This window comes from Chiloscyllium plagiosum, unplaced genomic scaffold, assembly GCF_037043375.1.
Source record: "Chiloscyllium plagiosum isolate Xiang-an unplaced genomic scaffold, Cpla_swu_hap1 HiC_scaffold_3, whole genome shotgun sequence".
Taxonomy (NCBI): domain Eukaryota; kingdom Metazoa; phylum Chordata; class Chondrichthyes; order Orectolobiformes; family Hemiscylliidae; genus Chiloscyllium; species Chiloscyllium plagiosum.
In genome coordinates this window covers 118,563,406-118,582,207 of record NW_028270141.1, presented here as the reverse complement: position 1 = coordinate 118,582,207, position 18,802 = coordinate 118,563,406, and the positions used below count along the sequence as shown (strand labels likewise).

The 18,802-nt window shown below is 41.4% G+C and overlaps 1 long non-coding RNA gene across 1 annotated transcript; it reads right to left on the bottom strand.

The window, feature by feature from the left end:
- Nucleotides 1-7,503: 7,503 nt before the first annotated feature.
- Nucleotides 7,504-10,216, bottom strand: LOC148150650 (uncharacterized). Its single transcript, XR_015751949.1, has 2 exons — nucleotides 10,149-10,216; nucleotides 7,504-8,449 (listed from the first exon to the last, which is right to left on the bottom strand). It is a non-coding gene; the product is annotated as an uncharacterized LOC148150650 (long non-coding RNA).
- Nucleotides 10,217-18,802: the final 8,586 nt, after the last annotated feature.

Here is an 18,802-nt window from a genome sequence, read left to right as displayed (position 1 = left end):
CTCCCTTTTTGAATATAGAAGTTAAATTAGCTATTTTCAAATCTAAAGGAATTTTCCTAAATCTAATGAGTTTTGGAAAATTAAAATCAATGCATCAACTATCTCATTAGCTACTTCTTTTATGCACCTAAATAAAATTCACCAGGAGATGGGACTTTTCAGCTCATATTTCCAACAATTTACTCCGTACCAATTGCCAGCTAATTGTAATTTTCTTGAGCTCCTTTCTCCCTTTCTAATCCTGATTCACAGTTATTTCCAGGGCATTACTTGTATCCTCTTGAGTGAAGACTCATGTTAAATAACTGTTCAATTTGTCTTATCATCTCCTTATTCCCCATTGTTAATTTTCCAGATTGATTTTTATAGGATCAACACTTACTTTGCTAGCTCCTCTTTTAAATTCCTGAAAAATAAGGTTTTATACATTTGGCTAACGTTTGCACTCTAATTTCCTCACTGCCTTTAAGCTTTTAGTAATTTTTTTTGCTGTTGTTTGCATTCTTATACAATTTTCTCACTTGTCACCAATCTTTGCACAGGTATTTATCTTTTCTTTGAGTTTGATGCTACCTTTGACTTTTTTAGTTAACCACGAATGATGAGTCCATGCCTTAGAACCTTTCTCATCTGTCAGGATGTAGCAATTCTACATTTCTGGAATATCTCCTGAAATGTTTTGACCTATGCCTTAACCCAAATCGCTAGTTGATTTTCACTATTCTGCTGTCATTGGCTCATTATTGCCCTTATTTAAATCTAAAATGGTAGTATGACTCACACTTCTCTCCCATAAACTCCGTGTCAAATGCAATCATATTATGGTCACTATAACAGATATTACCCAGCACACTTTCACTATGAGGTCAGTAATTGATCCTGTTTCAGTCAAAACTAAGTGAAATGTAGCCTCCTCTCTGGTTGGTGCCATAACATGCTGATTTAAGAAACAGTCCTGAAAACATTCAATGAATTCCTCATCTAAGCCAATTTTTCCCATCTGATCTTTCTAGGCTAGCTTAAAGTCACTCCTGATAATCACTGTTCCCTTTTGATGAACTGTCATTATTTCTTCTTTTAAGAAGTATACAACTTGACAATTTTAAGTGAAATTTTCCAGTGTGCTGATGAAACTCCCTCGTGTTGTTTTAGTTGTATGACTGGAAGTTTCTTCCAGACTGGATGGATTGGATTTGTTTTCCTCAGAACAGAGGAGACTGAGGGGGGGGACATGATTGAGAAGGACATACCGAGAGGGACTTAGATAATTGGAAATAAACTTTCTCCCGTTGTTGGAGGGACAAATAACCAAGAATCACAGATTGTACAGGAAGGAGCTGCTTGTTCCTCCTAGATCCTGGCAGACTGGCAACTTTCAGGGATATCTAAGTCGTCTTTCCCCTTGCAATACCATCTCTGTGACAGTGTAACTCACACAAGCCTTGGTAGGATTGCAGGTTAGCTTTCCTTCGCACCTAAACTTTCTTTTACATTGAAAGTGAGTAGAGTTTAAAGCATAAATGTTTATGACCTAATGTTCTCACTTTTCTTCCTGAAGATTCAAGCAGGAGTGCAATGTAGACCATTTCTGAAGAAGAATCATATCAGACTTGAAATGTGAATTGTTTCTCTCTCTGCAGATGCTGCCAAACCTGCTGAGCTTCTCTGTATTTGTTTCAGATTTGTAGCATCTGCAGTAATTTGCTCTTATACACAATGCAATCTATCCTTTTTACTCAAACCTTTTCCCTCAATAGCCACAGAAACCCTCTGTAAAACCAAAACAGTCAGTGTAATGGCTCTTTCTTTTAGAGTATCTGTCTTTATGACTGAAGCTTTCTACTCCTCAGTGTTCAAGCAGTTGCAATTCTGATCTGTTTGGAGGACAGAATTACAACGATAAATTCCAAGGATAAATGTAACTTGGCAACTAACTAATAGGATAATTTCAATAATGTCAGTAATCTTCAATAGTAGCTAACACAAAGTGATGATTGCTGGAGATTGTTGGAGGTATAGTTAATAAGTTTGCAGATGATATCAAAATTGGAGGTGTAGTGGACAGCGAAGAAAGTTACCTCAGATTCCAACAGGTTCTTGATCAGATGGGCCAATGGGCTGAGTTTAATTTAGATAAATGCGAGGTGCTGCATTTTTGGAAGGCAAATCTTAGCAGGGCTTATACACTTAATGGTAAGGTCCTAGGGAGTTTTGCTGAACAAAGAGACCTTGGAGTGCAGGTTCATAGCTCCTTGAAAGTGGAGTCGCAGGTAGATAGGATAGTAAAGAAGGTTCTTGGTATGCTTTCACTTATTGGTCAGAGTATTGTTCAAGAGTTGGGAGGTCATGTTGCGGCTGTGCAGGACGTTGGTTAGGCCAGTGTTGGAATATTGCGTGCACTTTTGGTCTCCTTCCTATCGGAAGTATGTTGTGAAATTTGAAAGGGTTCAGAAAAGATTTACAAGGATGTTGCGAAGGTTGGAGGATTTGAGCTATAGGGAGAGGTTGAATAGGCTGGGGCTGTTTCCCCTGGAGCATCGGAGGCTGAGGGGTAACCTTTATAGAGATATATAAAATCATGAGGGGCATGGATAGGATAAATAGACAAAGTTTCTTCCCTGGGATAAGGGAGTCCCAGAACTAGAGGGCATAGGTTTAGGGGGAGAGGGGAAATATAAAAGAGACCTAAGGGGCAACCTTTTCATGCAGAGGGTGGTACAGGTATGGAATCTGCTGCCAGAGGAAGTGGTGGAGGCTGGTACAATTGTAACATTTTAAAAGGTATCTGGATGGGTATATGAATAGGAAGGGTTTGGAGGGATATGGACCAGGTGCTGGCAGGTGGGACTTGATTGGGTTGGGATATTTGGTCGGCATGGACGGGTTGGACCGAAGGGTCTGTTTCCGTGCTGTACATCTCTATGATTTGTTTTTTTTTTAACTGTGGCAGGCCACTGGCAAGGTCAGCATTTGTTACCCAGCTGTAATTGTCCTTGAACCCAAGTGTCTTGTCATTTTCAGAAGGCAGTTAAGAATCAACCACATTGCTGAGAGTCTAGAATCAAAAAGGCATACTTCCTTCCCTCAGGAGCGTTGGTAAATGAGGTGCGTTTTTAAGGAAACTAATGATCATCATTACTGAGACATGGCTAGTTTTCAATTACAGAAAGGTTCTTCAAATGCAGGAATTGGCAACAAAGGTGCTGCTTTTATTACAACCTGTGATTTACCTACCATTTGGCATGTATGACACGTACGCACGGTGGCACAGTGGTTAGCACTGTTGCCTCACAGCGCCAGAGACCCGGGTTCAATTCCCGCCTCAGGCAACTGACTCTGTGGAGTTTGCACGTTCTCCCAGTGTCTGCGTGGGTTTCCTCCGGGTGCTCCAGTTTCCTCCCACAGTCCAGAGATGTGCAGGTAAGGTGAATTGGCCATGCTAAATTGCCCGTAGTGTTAGGTAAGGGGTAAATGTAAGGGTCTGGGTGGGTTGCACTTCGGCAGGTCGGTGTGGACTTGTTGGGCCAAAGGGCCTGTTTCCACACTGTAATGTAATCTAATCTAAAAGTTATCCACATTCTTGTGCATTCCAGGCCAATAAAAAGGCTTTTGTACCTTAGCCTGAGTCTTTTGTACCCCTAGGTGACCCCGTACAGGTAGTTCATGTGCTACCTGTAATACTCCCTGTCTGCATGCTACCAGCAACACAATCTGGTGCACTTCAGCCCATTTCTCCTCTGCACTAACCTGCCCTCGCCTCCATTTCCATCTTAGGATTCCAGAATATTCGCTGCCTCCTTTTCGAAGTATGCATCCACATATGTATCTTTTGTCGTCTTGTCTTTCTGTTGCAAGTCCCGTAGCCTTTCAGGACTAAACACTTCTGTCTAACCCTCTGTCTGTTCAGATTTTTCCTGTACAATTAAGTCAAACAGTGTGTCCGCTAACTGAACCTCAACTCCTTCACCTTTCTCCTTACTTTTCGCTTTGTGCTGTGACTTATGATTGTGGGATCTGGTTGCTATACAGTCTGGGAAAATACCAGGATATTTCTGTTCTAACTCCTCAGTTTCTTGATATTTCTTGGGTTTATCCACAACAAGGGATGTCACTCCCACCTTGGATCCTGAAAAAAATCATTCCCAAGAACAAACTGAATTCCTGTAACTGACACTCTGTCAACCACTCCCACTGTAACTTACCCGGTCTTGAGTTGGCATTCCAACCTGATCTTATGTAGGGGAATGCTAAATTTCTGTCCATCTATCCCATAAATTACCATACTCTTGTGTACCAAGAAAGAGTGCATATTCACTCATCCCTTGCTATCAGCGACTGGTTTGATCCTGTATCTCTCAAAACTTCTTGTCCTTCTCACCCTGTTCTTTCAGAATAAACTTTAACCACAGAGGCAAATTCTTTGTCGAGATCAGGTATGAAATCCATACCCAGCACCTCCCTAGGCTGTGCATTCTCCTGCAGCTCCTCAGCTCTTCTTGGGGTCTCCTTTACTACCTTCACTAATGTCACTGGCTTAGCTTCTTTTACCACATCTTTTCCCACAATGCCTTTCTTTAATGACCAGCACTGTGACTTTACATGTCCCACTTTACCATATGGAAGTGCCTGAGGGCTTTCACCTCCTTTCCACCCTCTTGGGCTTCTTTTTTATCCTGTGGTAAATTCTTACCAGTGCTCTCTACTTTTCGTTTCGCAGTGTAGGATCTCCCAACTGCTATCCCTCACAGGATGAAGTTCTGGCTGGAAGCTTGTCTTGTGCGCCAACATGTATTCATCTGCTAATTCTGCTGCCCTTCTCACTTTCTGAACTTTCTGTTCCTCCACGTGAATTCTTATCATCTCTGGAAGTGAGTTTTTAAACTCCTCCAGCAGAATAGTCTCTCGATTAGGCTTTTGCCCAAAACATTGATTTTCCTGCTCCTCGGATGCTGCCTGACTGCTGTGCTTTTCCAGCACTACTCTAATCTAGAATTTGGTTTCCAGCATCTGCAGTCCTAGAATAGTCTCTCATACAGCCTCAAAGGTCTCAATCTATTTTTAAAGCATGCACCCATCTATCAAAATGACTATGTTTAATTATTTAGAACTCAACATAAGTCTGACCTGGTTCCTTCTTTCTGTTTCTGAACCACTGCTTATGTGCTTCTGGTACCAATTCATAAGCACTTAAAATAGCCTGTTTAACCTCTTCATAATCTCTTGACACCCCATCAGACAGCGCAGCAAATACCTCACTAGCTCTGCCTACCAGTTTAGTCTGAACAAGCATTACCCATAAATCCTCGGACCACTTCACCTGCCTAGCCAATTTTTCAAATGAAATAAAAAAAGGCTTCAACATCCTTCTCATCAAAATGTGGCAGAGTTTTGACATATTTGTATATATCACTACTTTCTCTTTTAATCTCCATCCTATTAACTTGACTTAGTCAACAAAGTCGCAATTTCTCAAGTTCAAATCCTCTCTCTTTTTGCTCAGCTAAGAATCTTCTCTCTTTTTCCTCACACTCTCTCTCTCCCTTTCTTCTCTCTCTTTTTGCTCAGCTAGGAATCTCTCTCTCTCTTTCCTCTCTCTCTCTCTCTCTCTCTCTCTATTTTTATCTTCTAACTCCATTTTCCTCAATTGTAATTTGTTTTTCTACCTCGATTGCACCTGTCAGTTTCTCTGACACACCTAAGTGCTTGAGTAACTCCCTTACAATTTCAGCTTTACTTTTGTTCTTGGTTAAACCCAAATCTAAATTATTTGCTAATTTTAAAAGTAGACCTTTTTCTTTCCTTCTAAAGTTCCTTGGCAAATCTGAAAATCATCTTCAAATCCCAGAACCACCTCAGCAACTTTAAGAGCCATTTCTCTCACTTTTAATTCAATCAACCGCACATCACTGAAATTAAACAAATTGTCTCACCTATATTTATTTAAAGATCTAGGACACTAACCTGCAAGTGTTTAAATCTTCTGGGATTTTTCGTACCTTCAAATCTGTTTAAACCAATTCAAATCCCAACGACAAGCCCCCAAACTGTTACCACATGGGGGTAAACCTCCTATTTTAAACCAACAACACAGAAAAGATTTACCCATGCGGTAATCTGTGAAAATTCAAGAGGCCAAGCACTATCCCAAAGGGCACTATTTAAAGTAAAATTTAACAACCTTATTTCTTAAAGTATACCAGAGAATGAATAATTAACAACTATTTACAACTCCTTTCTCTAACTTATCTTTTACCTTCCCCTTCTACAATACTAGTCCGATAACCCCCCGATTAAGACTTAGCAAAAATTCAAATTTCAAAACCAGCCAGCTGTCGAATCTTCTCTTTATACCTTCCTCTGTCGTCTTTTCTTCTTAGGGTTTTGGGTTTCTGTTTCACAGGTCACTGATCGATAAAGGTAACTTTAAGAGAGGTATTCTCCGGGCAGTCTATACATGCTGGTCGCTTGGCAGTTCTCCCCCTAACTGTTCAAATTTTCCCAGTCTTACACTTCCACAGCAAATTGTGTCACTGGCTTTTAATATTGTCAGTGTACTAAATTCCAACTTGATTGGAGTTTGTTTTTTTTTAAAGAGTATAATTTAACTGATTTGCCCAATTCAAATTTGTTTCTCTTTAGATTAGATTAGATTCCCAACAGTGTGGAAACAAGCCCTTCGACCCAACAAATTCACACCGAACCTCTGAAGAACAACCCGCTCAGACCCATTCCCCTACATTTTACCCCTGACTAATGTACCTAACACTACGGGTAATTCAGCCTGGCCAATTCACCTCATGTGCACATCTGTGGATTGTGGGAGGAAACCAGAGCGCCCAAAAAAACCCACGCAGCTTGTTGACTCCAGGCAGCCAGCTACACTAGCCGCTGGATCAAAAGGTTACATAGCACCAAATGTTCTGAACAAGATGCAATCAGGTAGTTCTGCTAGCTTTTAACTTTCTTAAAGGTACAGTACACCCACATCACCCAGACAGATTTCAGAACAGGTCACATGCCTCCATTTATTTTATTGGAAGTTGAAGAGACAGTCCCAAAATACACACATTTATGAACTTACATGAAAACAGAAAATGCTGGAGGGACAAGCAGAGTTAATGTTTTGAATCCGATATGACTCTAAGAGTTCTCCACAGATGCTGCCAATCCTGCTGAGTTTCTCCAGCATTCTCTGTTTTTATTTCAGATTTCCAGCATCTGCAAAATTTCACTTTTAATGTAATATACATTTTGTTGCAAATAAGAAGTTTAAGATTCTGGGAGGTTATGACAAATTGAATATTGGTGGATTAGTTTCTCTTGGGGGTAAAGTACACTTTCAAAATGTGACAATCCCATTTAAAGTAGAAATAAGAAGATCTCACTGAATGGTAAAGTCGGCTTGATTGGCCAATTCTTTTACTCCTGCTCCTACTTTGCGTGCTGTTATGTGTTCATGGGATATGTGTGATCACAAACCGCTGCTGGACAAATTCCCAAAGATTTGATCAAATATACTCTAGCTGTCCCACCCAATCAAGTGGGTTTTTCTTCCTCACCAATATATTTATAAATAGTGTGACAATGCTGCCACTTTAAAAGATTATTTAGTCCTTTGTTTTGAAGAGTGGCTGTGTGGCAGAGATAAAAAAAACTGGCTACTGAAGATGACTTAAGTAAACAACATGTGAGGCCTTGGGATTATTTTTAAGTTGGAACAATGGAAGCAGCCTCAAGGAGTGTATTGAGCTCTCTCAGATTCAAATTTCTGGGTTTAGGTTTCTTCAGAACTCTTTGGGGTCTCAAAAGAGTTAGCTTCAGTGAATGATTCCTAGCTGCTATTCTCTCTGAACTTTCTCTCGATGTTTCTTCCTCCTGGACTGGTGAACTGCATGTAAGAATCTGACTGAATTTACCCTTTGCTAAGGGATGTGTTTATAAAATTTTACTATATTGAAACAGCTGATTAGTAGTAGGTATTTATTATTTGGTTATGTTTTCCTATAGTTAAGTTTATTCTAAATTCCTCTTTGTTTTGTTTGTATTTTAATTACAGTGTTTACATAAATTGTGTTTTGCTTAAATGTCGAGTAGTTTGACCAGTCGCATCGCACCTGGAACACAGCACTTGACATCTACCTTTAAAATAAGAAAATGTTGGGGTCCAGGCTACTTTCTTGAAATATTTTGAGGGAGTCTGGTCCATAACAAAAATTAACAATATTGTTCAAAGAAAATGGACGAGCAGACATAATCTTTGTAGTTTTGTGACTTTTCTCCTGGACTTCTTGCAGCAATATCCAGAACTGAGGTTAGTCTTTAATTCCTGGAGTCTCAAAGACAATCCTGGATAATCAGCAACTTTACTGCCCGTGAGTCCACATCTCCTGCAACTTGCAGATGTCCAACAAGAACCCTAAAGTTAATCTCCTCCTTGAGTTTAAGCTTTCTAATTAAAAAACAAATGCATAATATTATTCTTAAAATTTGAAACAAACAGAGACAATTGACAAGCAGAAACGATTGTAAGTAAAATTTTATGGATGAAGTCTGATTGACATATGTATTCTAATAAGCATCTAATTGCTTAAAAATGTCAAATATAAAAAAAGTAATGAAAATTTGTTGTTTCCCTAGATGTGTTAATAATTGAAAACATCACTTCTGTTTCCACAGATGGTATTTACTGTACTTGATAGTTTGTGAAAGTTAATTTCTGAGCACAGAAATAGAGAGCTCAGGTTTTTCATTAAAAACTTAAGCACTGTTTGACTGGAATGAAAGCATGAAATGTATTTTGCTGTAAAACGTCTGAATTGATTGCAAATATTATGAACGGTAATGCTTTACAGATGGTGTTTACTGGATTTAAACAGGAGACTTGAAAGTTAAATTACGGAGTTTAATTGCTTGCAAATGTGTACAGATGTTAAACATCTTCTCCAAGTGCTGATGATTTTCCCTATCCCTGACAGCAACTCCAGTTTCCTGTTTTAGTTGGACACTAGGTGTTAACATGTGACGTGTGAAGAGGTTAGAAACTGAATGAACTATTGAATAAGAGTACACATTTCCAGGCTAAGCCAATCTTCTCAAATATATATATATGTATGAGATATATTTATATAGTATATAATGTATATTGCATACATACATATATAACTATAACTTTAAAACATAAACAGAAGTTTTCTTCTTGCCGAACCTAGTTTCTCGGCAGACTGATGTAATGGATTGTAGAGAAGGTTCACAGGACCCATTCCCTTTGATTACTCAGCCATTGAGGGGAGAGGACAAGGACTGAGCAGCATTTCATGTGGTGAGAACCTCTCTACCTCAATGTAATTTCATGTGCTTTCCTGATGGCCGTTTGCTGAGGGATTGTCCTCACAGCACAAAAGAGGCTCTTTGCTGAAAAGGTTCCTCAAGGTTTCAAAACTCATTGAGGATACAGTTTTTTTTTTAACTGTACTATTGGTATAGGCTTTGTACTACCATACCATAGGTTTTGTTGGTTTAGAAACTGTGGCTGCTGTTTTACGTCCAGAAACATACATTTTATGTCAGAAACTGATTCTTGAAAAGTTTTTGTTATCATTGGCCATAGGTAAAGGACACAGTTATCTGACAAAAAACAATCCCACAGAATATTTGGTCTTTTTCCTCCTTCACTGTGTTTCAAGAGGTAGCAGGTTCAGGCATCGCAACCCTAAATGCTAGAATTGTCTTGCAAAATAGCCCATTGCTGGATTACTTTCAGACAGGTTTCCTCTGAATCCAAACATGAGTTTAGGGACCGAGAGGTGAGGTAAAGGGTAGCAATTCACAGTCTCACTATTCAGCTGCTATTCAGTGTTCATTGTTATGCATTTGGGCTTGGGATGCTGCAATCATGCTGGGCCTCATGAAGTTACAGATCAGGAGTTTCAGGCATTCCATGATGCAAGAACAGTGGGACAATGTGGGCAATAGGAAAGCCCATTCTATTTCAGAACATGTTCCAACCAGGTGAGAAAGGGTGGATTGACCCTCGTCTTGTCCCACTCCTCATTTGATTGCAATAGGTTTCTCAAAAGGCTAGGATTGCCAAAGCACACGATGTGAAAGACACAGATTTCCCAGGGTTCTTAATAAATTTTAAAACTCACCTCTAGCGTCTGGGCTCCCCATTGTTGTTCCAGCAGCAGGAAGTGTGGGAGAGTCTAGTAGGAAGCTGTCGGGAAGGTGAGCAAAAAACAATGTAAAAACTCATCTGTAGCATCGGGGCCTGCCATTTTGCAGAAGCAGAGGCAGCGGTGAACACAGGGGACTGTCAACCATATGTCGGACATGTGGGTTGATAAGGTAAGTCGATTAGTTAAAAATTTACTTTTCTTATGTTCTATTAATTGAATAAGGCCATAGCAGAGAAGTACTAGAAATTATTTAACTCAAATGTTTAAATATTAATTAACTACATAGAGATGGCTGGTCAGATGATGTGCTGTAGCTGTATGATGTGGGAGTTGGCTGATCCCATTGTGAATGGCAGTGATCACATCTGCAGCAAGTGTTGGTTGCTGGAGGAACTCTGGCTCAGAGTTAATCTTAAATCTGAGCATCAAACACTGTGGCACATCCGGGAAGGGGAGAGTTGCCTGGGCGCTTTGTTTCAGGAGGCAGTCACACCCGGTAGATTAAGTAATTCAAATTCAGTTAGTGATCAGGGACAACAGGATGTGACTGTAAGTGAGGCATGTATGCGGATCCTGAGTTCAGGAGTAGAGGAGCCTGAGCTTTTGACCTTCTCCAACAGGTATGAGATTCTTGCTCCCTGTGTGGATGAGGAAAAGGGCTGCAGGGAGGCTGAGCCAACTGACCATGACACCATGGTGCAGAAGGCCCTCTAAGAGGGGGGAGCAAAAAGATAAGTGGGAGTTATAGGGGCTTCTACAATTAGGGGGACAGATTGTATTGTTTGCAAGCTGGATCGGGAGTCCCGCATGGTGTGTTGCCTGCCCCATGCCAGGGTGAAGGACATCTCCGAACAGTTTGAAATAATACTGGAGTGGGAGGGGGAGGATCCAGTTGTTGTGGTCCACTTGGGACTAACAACACAGGCAAGAGCAGGATGGAGGACAGGTTTGGAGATTATTGAGCACTAGAAACAAAATTAAGGAACAGGTCCTCAAGTGTCATAATCTCCAGATTACTGCCCTTGTCACGTGCAAATTGGCTTAGGGACAAGAAAATTAAGGAAGCAAGCACATGACTAAGGAATGGTATGGGAAAGAGGGGTTCCATTTCGTGGAGCATTGGCATCAGCTTTGGAACCTGGGGGGTGGGGGGGATCTGTACCAATGGGATGGTCTCCAACTGAACCAATCTGGAGCCAGTGTTCTATCAGAAAGGATAAATAGGGTGGTCACTAGGACTTTAAACTTGAGTCGGGGGAAGGGAAAGGGAAAGCAACAGGAAATATGGTGGTAAATGAAAAGGTAAGCAGCAGGTTAATATGTATGCACGAGGGTTTAAGTTCAAGGCAGACTATGAAAGAGGCAAAAATGAAGGATAACTCGGGAGATATTAGCGATGTTGTGAATCATGACGGTAAGAAAGCTGGCATAAAGGCACTTTAACTGAATGCTTGTAGCATTCGGGGCAAGGTTAATGAGTTAACAGCACAAATCATCGTGAACGAGTATGATTTGATAACCATCACGGAGTCATGGTCACATACTGGCCATGACTGGGAACTAAATATCCAGGGGTACCAGACTATTCGAAAGGACAGACTGGAATGCAGGGAAGGTGGTATAGCTCTGATATTCAAGGACGACATCAGGGCGGTGCTGAGAGATGATATAGATTCTATGGAGCATGAGGTTGAATCCATTTGGGTGGAAATTAGGAATTGCAAGAAGAAAACGTCACTGATAGACTATGCCTATCTGCCACCAAATAATAATATCACATTGGGGGGGGCAATAAGCAAGGAAATAACTAATACCTGCAAAAACGGTACGGCTATTATCACGGGGGATTTTAATCTGCATGTAGACTGGTCAAACCAGCCAGGTCAGGGTAGCCTTGACGAGAAGTTTGTTGAGTGTATCCGTGATAGTTTTCTTGAATAGCATGTAATGGAACCGATGAGGGAGCAAGCTGTCCTAGATCTGGTCCTGTGTAATGAGACAGGAATAATTATTTGAAAGGAGTGATCACAGTATGGTTGAATTTAAAATACAGCTGGATATTGTGAAGATAAAATCCAATACCAGGGTCCTGTGCTTGAATATGACTTGGCGACAATTGAAGAGCAGTGGAGAACTTTTTCAAAGAAATATTTCAAAGTGCTCAGCAATAGTATATTCTGGTGAGAAGGCAGAACTGTAAGAGAAGGGGTAATCTGCCATAGGTGTCTAAGGTAATGAGGCAGGCTATCAAAGTGAAGGAGAAGGCGTCCAAAAAGAGCAGGAATCTAGAAGATTGGGAAAGCTTTAAAGACCAACAGAAAGCCACAAAAAGAAAAGTAAGATAAAGTATGTGAAAAATCTAACAGAGTATAAGGACAGACAGCAAAAGTTTCTATAAATATACAAAATGAAGAAGAGTGGCTAAAGCAAATATCGGTCCTTTAGAGGATGAGAAGTGGCTGTTAGTTATGGGATATGATGAAATGGCTGAGGCATTGAACAGGTACTTCGCATCAGTCTTCAGAGTGGAGGATTTTAATGTGCCAGTAAGTGACCAAGGTAGGTGAGGACCTGGAAACAATTATTATTACAGAAGAGTTAGTGTTTGGTAAGCTGATTGAGCTAAGGATAAATAAGTCTCCTGGCCCTGATGGAATGCATCCCAGGGTACTAAGATAATGGTGGGAGAAATAGCAGGTGGACTGGCAGTAATTTTCCAAAATTCACTGGACTCTGGGGCAATCCCAGCAGATTGGAAAATAGCAAATGTGACTCCACTGTTTAAAAAGCAAAGTAGACAAAAGATAGGGAATTATAAACCAGTGAGCTTCACCTCTGTAGTGGGGAAGATACTTCGGTATATTATTATCAAGAAATAGCAGGGCATCTCGAAAGAAATTGTCCCATTGTACAAACGCAGCATGGATTCATGAAGGGCAGGTCATGCTTCACAAAACTTTTGGAATTCTATGAAGACACTTCAAGCAAGGTGGACAACGGGGACCCAGTGGATGTGGTGTACCTAGATTTCTAAAAGGCCTTTGACAAGGTGCCACACATGAGGCTGCTGCATAAGATAAGGATGCATGGTGTTAGAGGTAGAATATTAGCGTGGATAGAGGATTGGTTGGCTGACAGGGAGCAAACAGTGGAGATAAATGAGTGCTATTCTGGTTGGCAATCAGTGACTAGTGGTGTGCTTCAGGGATCAGTGTTGGGACCGCAATTATTTACAATTTAGATAGATAATTTGGAATTGGGGACTACGTGTGCCGTGTCAAAATTTGCCGATGACACTAAGATGAGTGGCAGAGCAAAGTGTGCAGAGGACTGTGAATCTTTGCAGAGGAACATAGATACTTTGAGTGAGTGGGCAAAGGTCTGGCAGATAGAATACAATGTTAGTAAATGTGAAGTCATACATTTTTGTAGGAGTAACAACAAAATGGATTATTACTTGAATGGTAAAAAATTACAGCATGCTGATTTGCAGAGGGATCCGGGTGCCCTTGCGCATGAATCACAGAAGGTTGGTCTGCAGGTACAAGTAATTAGGAAGGCAAGTGGAATTTTGTCCTTCATTGCTAAAGGGGTTGAGTTTAAAAGCAGACAGGTGATGTTACAGCTGTACAAGTTGCTGGTGAGACTACACCTGGAGTACTGCATGCAGTTTTGGTCTCCTTACTTCAGAAAGGATGTACTGGCACCTGTGGGGTGCAGAGGAGGTTCACTCGGTTGATTCTGGAGTTGAGGGGGTTGGCTTGAGGAGACACTGAGTAGACTGGGATTATATTCATTGGAATTCAGAAGAATGAGGGGGGTGTTTATAGATACATATAAAATTATGAAGGGAAGAGATTAGATTAGATTACTTAGTGTGGAAACAGGCCCTTCAGTCCAACAAGTCCACACCGACACTCTGAAGAGCAACCCACCCAGACCATTCCCCTACATTTACCCCTTCACCTAACACTATGGGCAATTTAGCATGGCCAATTCACCTAACCTGCACATCTTTGGACTGTGGGAGGAAACCGGAGCACCCGGAGGAAACCCACACCGACACGGGGAGAATGTGCAAACTCCACACAGACAGTTGCCGGGTCTCTGGCGCTGTGAGGCAACAGTGCTTGCCACTGTGCCGCCCTATTAAAATAGATAGGATGTTTTCACTGGTAGGTGAGACTAGGTCAAGAGGGTATGGCTTCAAGATAAGAGGAAGCAGGTTTAGAACTGAACTGAGAAGGAACTTCTTCACCCAGAGGATTGTTAATCTATGGAATTCCTTGCCCAGTTGACGTTACTTCAGTAATCGCTTTTAAAGCGAAGGTAGATGCCTCTTTGAAAAATAGAGGAATTAAGGGATATGGTGAAAATGCGGGTAAGCGGAGCTGAGTCACAGAAAGATTAGCCATGATCTGGGTGCCCTTGCACATGAATCACAGAAGGTTGGTCTGCAGGTACAAGTAATTAGGAAGGCAAATGGAAGCCTGGTGTAGCAGGCTTGAAGGGTCGGACGGCCTACTCCTCCTCCTAATTCTTATGTTCTTAATATTTTTTAAAAAATCAATTAGTGGTTTTCAATCAGGAAATTCATGAAGCCATTCTTTTTAATAGGCTTTATGACAATTGTTTTCTAGAAAAGATCAATATAAAACTAAGAACACAATGATTAAGCTATGCAAGGCTTTGGCACAGAAACACCTTTGGACTCCACAAGTGATGGTGCTGTTCATGGACTATCAGAAGCAGAAAAATAGTATTCAAACATAATCTGAAACCTTATGGCTTGCCAAATCTCCTGGAGGGTATGCATGGAACAGCAACGGGTCAAAACATGAGGTGTCAACCTGGTGAAGCCAAACCACAAGCCTAGTTGCATGCCAAACCATGGAAGCAGCAAGTGATAGATAGAGATAGGCACAAGCAATGGATCAGATCAACACTCTGCAGTCCTGCCACATCAAGTTGTGAATAGTAGTAAAAGCTTACACAGGGGAACAGGAAGAAGAGATTTCACAAATATCCTCTTCCTCAATGATGATAGAGTCCAGTACAGCGCAGGAGTCAATAATAATGGGGTGGTACCCATGTTCAGTCAGTAGTGTCAACATAGGGGATTCAACTCAGCTTTCTTCTGATGTCCCTAAATCACAGTTGCCAGGCTTCAGCCAATTTGATCCACCCGTGATACCATGAAATGGCTGAGGGTGTTTATTTTCAATGTCCAAGGCCCTGAAAGCATTCCATCTGAAGGTACATTCTTCATAATGTTCCAGTACAGCTACAACACTGGCATTCACCTGACAATATGGACAATTGCCCAGGTATGTCCAGTACATAAAAAGCAGGCCAAATCCGACCTAGCGAGTTAATGCCCCATCGGTCTATTCTCAATCATCAATAAAGTGATGGAAGGTGACAGTGAAGGAAAAGCGAAGTATTCACAAGTCAGGATAGTCTGCACGCCGAATGGGAAATGGCAGGTGCTAACATCCTCAACTTTGAGAGAGGGAACGTTGAAGCTGGTGCTTGTGGAGCCAATCAAACAAGCTACTTCTGTCAAGCTTCTTGAGTGTTTTTGGAGCTGTATTCATCAAGGCAAGTGGAGATCATTCGAAGACATCTCTGACTTATACCTTGCAGACTTTGGGGAATCAGGACCGGGGCGATCTGTATCGCTGGTTCAGATGGAGGCCGTTCCAATCTGGAACCAGTGTTCTGGCGAAAAGGATAAATAGGGTGGTCACTGGGACTTTAAACTTGGGAGTTGGAGGGGGAAGGGAAAGGGAAAGCAACAGGGAGTATGGAGTCAAGTAGAAAGATAAGCAGTAAATTAGCATGTGTGCAGGGTTTCAGTTCGAGGCAGGCAAGGAATGAAGAAAAACGGAAGGATAACCTTAGGTAGAGTGATGGAAATTGTGAGGATAAGAAAATTAGCATTAACGTGCTTTACCTGAATGCTCGAAGCATTCATAACAAAGTAGATGAATTAGCAGCACAAATCATTGTGAATGATTACAATGTGGTAGGCATCACAGGGGGTTCAGGACGGGCAGTTAAACATCCAAGGATTTACAACTTATCGAAAAAGCAGGGAGGTGGGCAGAGGGAGCGGGGTTGCCCTGTTAGTTAAGAATGAAATTAAATCTATGGCTGTAAATGACATAGGGTCAGATGATGTGGAATCTGAGTGGGTGGAGTTGAGGAACTACAAAGACAAAAAAAACGTAGTGTATAGACCTCCCAGCAATGGTCAGGACCAGGGGCGCAAGATATACCAGGAAATAGATAGGGCATGTCAGAAAAGTAAGGTCATGGTGATCATGGGGTACTTCAATATGCAAATTGACAGGGAAAATAATGTTGCTGGTGGATCCAAAGAAAGGGAATTCATGGAATGCTTACAGGATGGCTTTTTGGAACAGCTTGTGATGGAGTCCACAAGGGAGCAGGCTATTCTGGACTTAGTGTTATATAAGGAGCCAGACTTTATTAAAGATCTTAAAATCAGGGAACACTTAGGAGGCAGCAATCATAATATGGTAGAGTTCAGTCTGCAGTTCTAAAGAGAGAAGGCAAAATCGGATGTAATGGTGTTACAGTTAAATAAAGGTAATTACAGGGGCATGAGAGAGGAACTGACAAACATCAACTGGAAGTAGAGCCTAGTGGGGAAGACAATAGAACAACAATGGCAGGAGTTTCTGGGTGTAATTGAGGACACAGTACAGAGGTACATCCCAAAGAAAAGAAAGATTACCCTGGAGGGGATTAGATAGCCATGGCTGACAAAGGAACTCAGGAAATGTATCACAGAAAAAGAGAGAGCCTATAAAGTGGCTAAGAGCCCTGGGAAATCAGAAGATTGGGAAAATGATAAAAACAAACAGAGGATAACAAAGAGAGAAATAAGGAAGGAGAGGATCAATCATGAAGGTAAGCTAGCCAGTAATATTAAAAATGATAGTAAAAGTTTCTTTCAATACATAAGAAACAAACAAGAGGCAAAACTAGAGATTGGGCCGCTCCAAATTGATGCAGGAAGGCTACTGATGGGAGATAAGGAAATAGCTGAAGAACCTAATAAATACTTTGTGTCAGTCTTCACAGTGGAAGACATTAGTAATATAACAACAATTAAGGAGAGTCAAGGGGCAGAGTTGAGTATGGTAGCCATTACAAGAAGAAAGTACATTAAAAGCTAAAAGGCCTAAAAATTGATAAATCTCCTGGCCCGGGTGGTCTGCATGTTAGAGTTCTGAGAGATGTGGCTGAAGAAATAGCGGAGGCGCTGACTGTGATCTTTCAAAAATCACTGGAATCAGGGAAATTCCCAGATGATTGGAAAATCGCTGTTGTATCCCCTTTGTTCAAGAAATGATCAAGACAAAAGATGGAAAATTGTAGGCTGATTAGCCTAACCTCAGTTGTAGGTAAAATTCTAGAATCCATCATTAAGGATGTGGTTTTAAATTCTTGGAAGGACAGGGTCGGATTAGAACAAGTCAGCATGGATTTAGTAAGGGGAGTATCAGGCTTCGTGATGAAGGGCTTTTGCCCAAAACGTCAATTTTCCTGCTCCTCGGATGCTGCCTGAACTGTTGTGCTTTTCCAGCACCACTCTAATCCAGAACCTTTAGTAAGGGGAAGTCATGCCTGACAAACCTGTTGGAATTCTTTGAAAAGGTAACAAATAGGTTAGACCAAAGAAACCCAGTGGATGTTATCTACCTAGACTTCCAAAAGGCCTTTGATAAGGTGACTCACGGGAGGTTGCTGAGTAAAGTGAGGGACCATGGTGTTCGAGGTGAGCTACTGGCATGGATTGAGAATTGGCTGTCTGACAGAGGGCGGAGAGTTGGGATAAAAGGTTCTTTTTCGGAATGGCAGCCAGTGACAAGTGGTGTCCCACAGGGTTCAGTGTTGGGGCCACAGCTGTTCACTTTATATATAAATGATCTGGGCAAAGAGACTGGGGCATTCAGGTGAAGTTCGCCAATGATACGAAGTTGGGTGGACAGGCAGATAGCTCTGAGAAGGTGGGGAGGCTACCGAAAGATTTAGACAGTTTAGGAGAATGGTCAAAGAAATGGCTGATGAAATTCAACATGAGCAAGTGCGAGGTCTTGCACTTTGGAAAAAAGAACACAGGCATGGACTATTTTCTAAATGGTGAGAAAATTCATGAAGCCAAAGTACAAAGGGATCTGGGAGCACCAGTACAGGATTCTCTAAAGGTTGACTTGCAGGTTGAAAGCAAATGTAATGTTGCATTTATTTCAAGAGGGTTGGAATTTAAAAACAGCGATAAAAACAGAGACTTTATAAAGCTCTAGTTAGGCCCCATTTAGAATACTGTGTCCGGTTTTGGGCCCCACACCTCAGGAAGGATATACTGGCACTGGAGCGTGTCCAGCGGAGATTCACACAGATTATCCCTGGAATGGTAGGCCTAACATAGGATGAATGGCTGAGGATCCTGGGATCATATTTATTAGAGTTTAGAAGGTTGATGGGAGGTCTAATAGAAACTTCCAAGATAACACATGGCTTAGAAAGGGCGGGCGCTGGGAAGTTGTTTCCGTCAGGCGGGGATACTAGGATCTGTGGGTACATCCTTAGAA